Source organism: Papio anubis, chromosome 13, assembly GCF_008728515.1.
Source record: "Papio anubis isolate 15944 chromosome 13, Panubis1.0, whole genome shotgun sequence".
NCBI classification, from domain to species: domain Eukaryota; kingdom Metazoa; phylum Chordata; class Mammalia; order Primates; family Cercopithecidae; genus Papio; species Papio anubis.
Window position 1 is genome coordinate 1,343,975 of NC_044988.1, and position 7,277 is coordinate 1,351,251.

The 7,277-nt window shown below is 36.2% G+C and overlaps 1 pseudogene; it reads left to right on the forward strand.

Annotated features, from left to right (window-relative positions):
- Positions 1-3,050: 3,050 nt before the first annotated feature.
- LOC116270188 lies at positions 3,051-3,260 on the forward strand (annotated as a pseudogene).
- Positions 3,261-7,277: the final 4,017 nt, after the last annotated feature.

Below are 7,277 nucleotides of genomic sequence, written 5' to 3' on the forward strand. Positions count from 1 at the left end.
TTCCTTCTCACCCCATTTTTAGATACAATCAAGGTAGAATAATAGGTGTTTCCTAAACTCAAATTGGTAGTTTGCAGTTTCTGGGACATCAGCAATGAATGACACCCTTTTAATGGACCCCCTGCCCTCCCTCTTCCCCCGAGGAATGATGAACATAGTTCATGTCCTTACTAATTGTCTGTGGCCCAATCACCATACAGAGTACAACGTGTAACTATCATGAAGACAGTGTTCAAGGGCAAGGCTTCAGTATATGAGGGGCAGCAGAAGTGATGGGGGGAGGAGGAGTGGAAGACCAAGGCTGAGCCATTCCCCAGAGGGATCTTGTTACCACCAGGAATGTTGCCAAGGCAGGGGCTTTTGCAGCTGTGTAAAGAGCAGATTAGGAGCAAGATAGATGCCTGTTGTTAAAACTGGGGCCCAAGATCAGGGCTGGACAACATCAAGCATCTTTGCTGCCAGAGTACCTAAGTGTTGAGTCACAGCAACTTAATCCCTCCTATTAATACCTGGTTTGATTCTGGGGACTGGAGTGAGGCTGAGTCCCCTATTGGCTGCCAGAATTTCAGCTGCAGGGAGAGACAAACTCCAGGAAATCTACAAGTTAGGCAAGAAGGATACGGAGAAAGAGAGGTCAGTTTCCAGAGAATTAAACAACCGACATCAAAGACGTAAGGGCTGTTCCTGGTAAAGGAATGTTTTGCGTGTAGGAACTGGGCAAGGAGAAAAAGATAGTCCAGTTGCATTCACACTCTCACCTGAGTGACAAGGGAAGGCAAGATAACTAAGTGGAACTTTTTTCATTCTGTTGCTTTCTAAATTTTCGAACTAAGTTTAAAAAACAATGAGACTAAGTCTGAAGGTCACGACAACCTGGCTACTTCAAGCTAGACCCCGTGATCATGAGTGTTTGCTCTCACCTATCAATACCATGCCATTCTGAGATTGCCAGACCAACCTTCTTCCCAGCCCTGGCACCCAAGGCTCTGGCTCAGGTCTTTACTACCGACTTCCCTGCACTGACCTGACGCAGTAGCTGCTGGCCTTCCGGCTTGTCCAATGTCAGCCTAGCTCAAAACTGGGTCTTCATACCAAAAAAGTCCAAAAAAGGTGTTGAACTTGCAAATCTAAAGGCATCAAAGGGCTGCAATATGTTGGAGTGGAAAGAGGAACAGAAACTTAACGAAGTTGCTAGAGAACAACAAGAAACCAAGAACACGGAGAGCTTAATTTTAGGCTCCAGGGATTTTCCCAGACTTATTTTCACTGTTTCTTAGGACTCCAATTTTCTAAGTCCTTTGTTCTTCAGTCAAATGGAAGTACAAGGAAACGTGAGAACTCTAGATGAGGCCCTGAAGTCATTGCTACTAATCGAATGGCCCTGGCAGCTCAGATCAGCAGGTACTTTGGGAGCATCAGCAATGACCCCTGTGTCCTTGGGACGTCACTCTCCTGCTATAAAGTCTTCAGTGGATCTCTACTGCCTTGGAAGAATTGAACTCTCTGGCCTCACCTTTAAAATCTTCCAGGAGCCTTTTCTCTCACGAATCCCCTTCAGGCAGCAAATACTCCAGCAAAACTTAATCACTGGTTTTTCACACTTGACAGGAACTTTTTCCATTTTCTAACTTTTCTCAAAGTTAACTTTGTGTAGAATAATATTTTATATTTAGATGTGTCAGTTAGATAAAATGCCAGCTAAAAGCTTCTTTCTTCCAGAATGCCTTCTTTCTGATTACACTAATCTCTGATCACACCTACATTTACTTGACTTATATTACTCAGCATGTTTTTACTATAAAGTAAATCTTGTGTCATCTTCCTCATTTACACTGCACATTCATCAAATACAGATATTATATCTTATCAATGTTTTCAATTGACCTCAGTGCCAGAGAGTTGAACTAATCATATGCCTCAGTTCGCATCACCCAATCATTACAGTTGAAGCAAAATACTTAATTTAGATATTGATTCCTTTTTCATCTCATTCTCTGTTACCATTCCCTCTCCCATTCCCCCCTTTCCAGAGGCAACCGCTCTAACGAGTTTGAAGTCTAACATACGTGTATACACACTCTTGCAAAATATAATAATATAGTCCACTGTATCTTATTAGACCTTGTTCTACTTCTTATTTTTTTACTCAGTGCCGTGGGTTTTTGTTTGTTTGTTTTGTTTTGTTTTGTTTTATTGAGACAGGGTTTTGCTCTTGTCGCCCAGGCTGGAGTGCAATGGCGTGATCTTGGCTCACTGCAACCTCCGCCTCCCGGGTTCAAGCGATTTTCCTGCCTCAACCTCCCGAGTAGCTGGGATTATAGGCACCCACCACCACGCCTGGCTAATTTTCGTATTTTTAGTAGAGATGGAGTTTCACCATGTTGGCCAGGCTGGTCTCAAACTCCTGACCTCAGGTGATCCACCCGCCTCGGCCTCCCAAAGCGCTGTTTTAAAGATCTATTCATATTGCTCTGTTGACACTTGGTTTGTTACTTCAAGCTGCCAAAAAATACTCAGTATTATGCAGTCTGCACATTTCACTCACCCCTTCCTCCAGGAGCAAACACCACGATTTCCCCTCATCACTGGAAACACCACAAACAGCACTTCAATGACTACATAATACATGACTCCTATGTGTGAAAACTTCTTTACAATATATATACCCAGGTAAGGGTTGGCTGGTTAATAAGGTGTATGCATGTTGAAATTGACTAAGTACTGAATTTGACGAGCTGTACCAGTCTACTCTCACTAGTAGTTCACATAGGTTATTGTTTTCCCACATCCTTGCAAATACTTGGCCTTATCTGATTTTCTAATGCTTGTTTATCTCATGGATATCTAGTTGTAGTTTTTGAATTTGTTTAAATCACTCTTATCTGATTTTCAATACATTTGAGCATTCTTCATATATCCTTTAGCCATTTAGGTTTCTGCTTCTGCAAATTGCCTATATATATTCTTTGTCTATTTTTCAATTAGTTTTCCTCTTTATTATTGAATGATTTGCATATGTTTTCTTGTACATCCTAAATACCAGTTAGCACATAGCTTCTCGGCCTTTTGGCTAAGATCAAGTGTGGTATCTGTTCTTATCAGTTTAAATACTACTTAGCACATTGGTTTCAGTTTGGCTGTGGGGTCCTTCATTGAACAATTCTGATGAAGTCAAATTAACAATTCCTTACGTTTTGTTTCTGCTTTTGGTATCTTGCTTAAGAGTTTTTTCCCATACCAGGGCCATAAAGTTAACCTATAGTTTCTTCTGTAGCTTTATAGTTTTGCCATTCATATTTAGATGTTTAGTATGTATACACATATATACATATATATTTTCACACACATATAAACACACACCCCTCTATATGCATATATATATGTATACAGTATGAGATATAAATCTGTTTTTCCTCAATATGGTAAACTTACTTTCCCATTATTATAAACAGGTTTTTTCTTTCCCCAAGGATTTGTGGTATCATGTTTATGGTATCTAAGACTTCCATCTGAGATCTCCGTTCTGTTCCATTTCTTCATTTACGTTTTTACACCAGTACTATACTATTGTTTGTGTTTTTTAAAAAATTACTATAGCTTTGTTTTAATCTTGAGTGTGGTAGAACAAATTCCTGCCCTTTAGTCTTATTTTTCAAAACTGATTTAACTATTTGTGGATCTTCATTCTTCTATATACATTTTAAAATAGGTAAAGTCCTTAAAAACATCTGGCTACAATTTCAATTGGCATGCTGTAGACTGATGCATCATTTGTCGGTTGGGGGCGTGGATGCTTTTAGAATGTTAGATGACCTTATCTGTAAAGATAAACTATTTCTCCATTTATTTAGAACTTCACGTCTTGTAATAGGTTTTTAAAACTTTAACCATGGAGGTCTTTCACATTCTTTCAAAAGTTTACTGACTTGTTATAGTTGTTTTTATTGCTGTGTATAGCAGCTTATTTCCTAATTATGTTTTCTAGATGGTCTTTACTGCTGCAGAGAAATGTTACTGACTTTTTAAAACTGATCTTGTATACAGCAACTTTGCTGAACTTCCTGATTTGTTTCACCTTCCTGACCTGTTATAATATCTATGTATAATACTGCTCTTTGCCTTTAGAAGATAATTTTGGCCTGAAGTCTTTTGATAGATTTAAGATCAAGATTGGTACTCTGGCCTTTTTTATTGTTTATATTTCTTTTGTATATGTTTTTAGTGCTTTTAATTTCTACCTTTCTATGTCTTTTTGTTGTAAAGTGTAAGAATGTCTTATTCTCATACTTAGCACTTTGTTTTATAATCCAATATGAGTGCCATTTACTATAATTACTGCTATATCAGGATTTATTTTTTCATTTTATACTTCCTTTTACTATGTGGCTTCTTCTTCCTCTTCGTAGTTCATCTTGTGTTCTTCCAAATAAACAAAAATGATTTCTGCTGCTTTGAGTTTTATATTCTAATTTATTCATCTAGCAAGTTATCTCTAAGTTGTCCTTTTTGACTGGGGCTTATTTCACTTAACATAATGTCTTAAAGTTTCATCCATGTTGTAGTATGTATCAGAATTTCATTCTTTTTAAAGGCTGAATAATATTTCATTGGATGTATATACCATATTTTGTTTCTGCATTCATCTATCAATGGATAGTTGAGTTGCTTCCACTTTTGGCTATTGTGATAATGTTGCTATTATTCACAATAGCAACAACATTGCTCTATGTCTGTCTTTCTGTCTTTCAGTATCACACTATTTTGATTACTGTAGCTTTGTAAGAAGAAAGTGTATGACTTTCAACTTTGTTATCTTACAAGATTGAGTTGGCATGTGCAGTCTCTTGATATTCTGTATGAATTTTAGAATGGATTTTTTATTTCTACAAAAAAGCATTGGAATATCAACAGGGATTGCACTGAATCTGTAGAATGCTTTGGGTAGCAGTGACATCTTAACAATATCAAGTCTTCCAATTCATGAACACAGGTTTTGTTTGCCATTTATTTGTGTCTTCTTTAATATTTTTCAGCAATATTTTGTAGTTTTTAGTGTACAAGTCTTTCTTTCACCTCCTTAGTTGTATTAATTCTTAAGTGGTTTTTGTTGTTATTGTTTGTGGCTGAAGGAGATGCTATTGTAAGTTGAAATATTTTCTTAATTTCCTTTTTGGATTATTCATTGCTAATGTATAGAAAAGCAATGATTTTTGCATGTCAATTTTGTGATTTTGCAACTTTCCCAAATTAGTTTATTAGCTCTAACAGATTTGTTTGTGTAGAATCTCTAGGGTTTCCTACATATAAAATGATATCATCTGTGAACAGAGACAATGTTACTCCTTCTTTTCCAATTGCGATGCCTTTAATTTTTCTTTCTTACCTAACTGCACTGACTACGAATTCTAGTACTATGTTAAATAGAAGTGGCAAAACAGCATCCTTGCCTTATTCCCGATCTTAGTGGAAAAGCTTTCAGTCTTTCACCATTGAGTATGATGTTTGAGCTGTGTGTTGTTCATACATGGCTTTTATTACGTTGTGGTAATTTCCTTCCAGTCCTAGTTTGTTTGTTTGTTTTTAAATCATGACAGGGTATTGAACTATGTCAAATGCTTTCTCTGTAACAGTTGAGATGATTGTGTGTTTTTATTTCCTTTACTTGTTAATGTGGTGCATTACACTGATTGATTTTTGTGTATTGAACCATCCTTGTATTCCAGTAATAAATCCCACCTGGTCATGGTGTGTAATCCTTTTAATATACTGTTGAATTGGGCTTGCTAGTATTTTGATGGGTATTTTGCCTCAATAATCTTAAGCCATATTTAGTTTTCTTTTCTGGTAGCATGTTTCTCTGGCTTTGATATCACGTAATGCTGGACTTACAGACTTAGATAAGAACAGCTCACTCTTCTTCATTTTTTTTGGAAGAGTTTGAGAAGGATTGGCATTAATCTTTCTTTGAATGTTTGGTAGAATTCACCAGTAAAGACACCTGCTCCAAGGCTTTTCTTTGTTAGAAGGTTTTTGATTATTAATTCAATTGCCTTACTCATTAAAAAGGTCTACTCAGATTTTTATATTTCTTTATAATTTAGTTTTGTTAGGTTGTGTGTTTCTAGGAATTTGTCAGTTTCATCTAGGTTATCTAATTTGTTGGTGTACAATTATTCATGATACTGTCATAATTCTTTTTATTTCTATAAAATCAGCATTTTTTATTTTTATTTCAATCACTTGAGTCATCTCTCTTTTTTTAGCCAATCTAGCTAAAAGTTTGTCAAATTTCTTGAGCTTTTAAAATAACCAACTCTCAGTTTTGTTGATTTCTATATTATTTTTCTATTCTCCATCTCTATTCTAATCTTTGTTTTGTTTTTTTCCCCCTCTTTGCTAGGCTTGGGTTTAGTTTGTACTTGTTTTTCTAGTTCCATAAGGTAGAAAGTTAGAGCACTGATTTGAGACCTTTCTTCTTTTTTAATATAAGCATTTACAGTTATAACTTTCCTTCTTCACACTACATTCACTGCATCCTGTAAGTTTTAGTATGTTGTTTTTATTTTCATTTGTCTCAAGATATTTTCTAATTTCCCTTGTGATTTATTCTTTGACCCTTTAGTTGTTTAAGAGTGTGTTGTTTACTTTTCACATACTTGTGAATTTTTTTCTTCTGCTGTTGATTTCTAGTTTCATTCCATTTTGATTGGGAAAGATACACAGTATGATTTCAATATTTTTAAATTTGTTCAGGCTTGTTTTGTGACCTAACACATGGTCTACCCTGGAGAATGTTCCCTGTGCAGTTGAGAAAATATATATATTCTGCTGTTGTTGGGCATAGTATTCTCTATATGTCTGTTAGTCTAATTGTCTACAGTGTTGCTTGTGTTATTTATTTATTTATTAATTTTCTCTCTACTTGTAATACTCACCATTGAGAGTATGGTATTAAAGTCTCCTACTATTATTGTAGCCACGATTTTCAAGAGGGTCTTTTTGTTGCAACCTTTCTGAGGTTTTATATGGCTGAGATTATTTCCATTGCGCTTTTCATATTTAAATGCCAATCTAGATGAGTGCAAGATTCTAGCTTCAAAGATTTTTTTCTGCAATACTAAAAAAGTATAACTCAGGCTGGGCATGGTAGCTAACGCCTGTAATCCCAGCACTTTGGGAGGCCAAGGCAGGCGGATCACGAGGTCAAGAGATCAAGACCATCCTGGCCAACATAGTGAAACCCCATTTCTACAAAAAACACAAAAATTAGCTGTGAT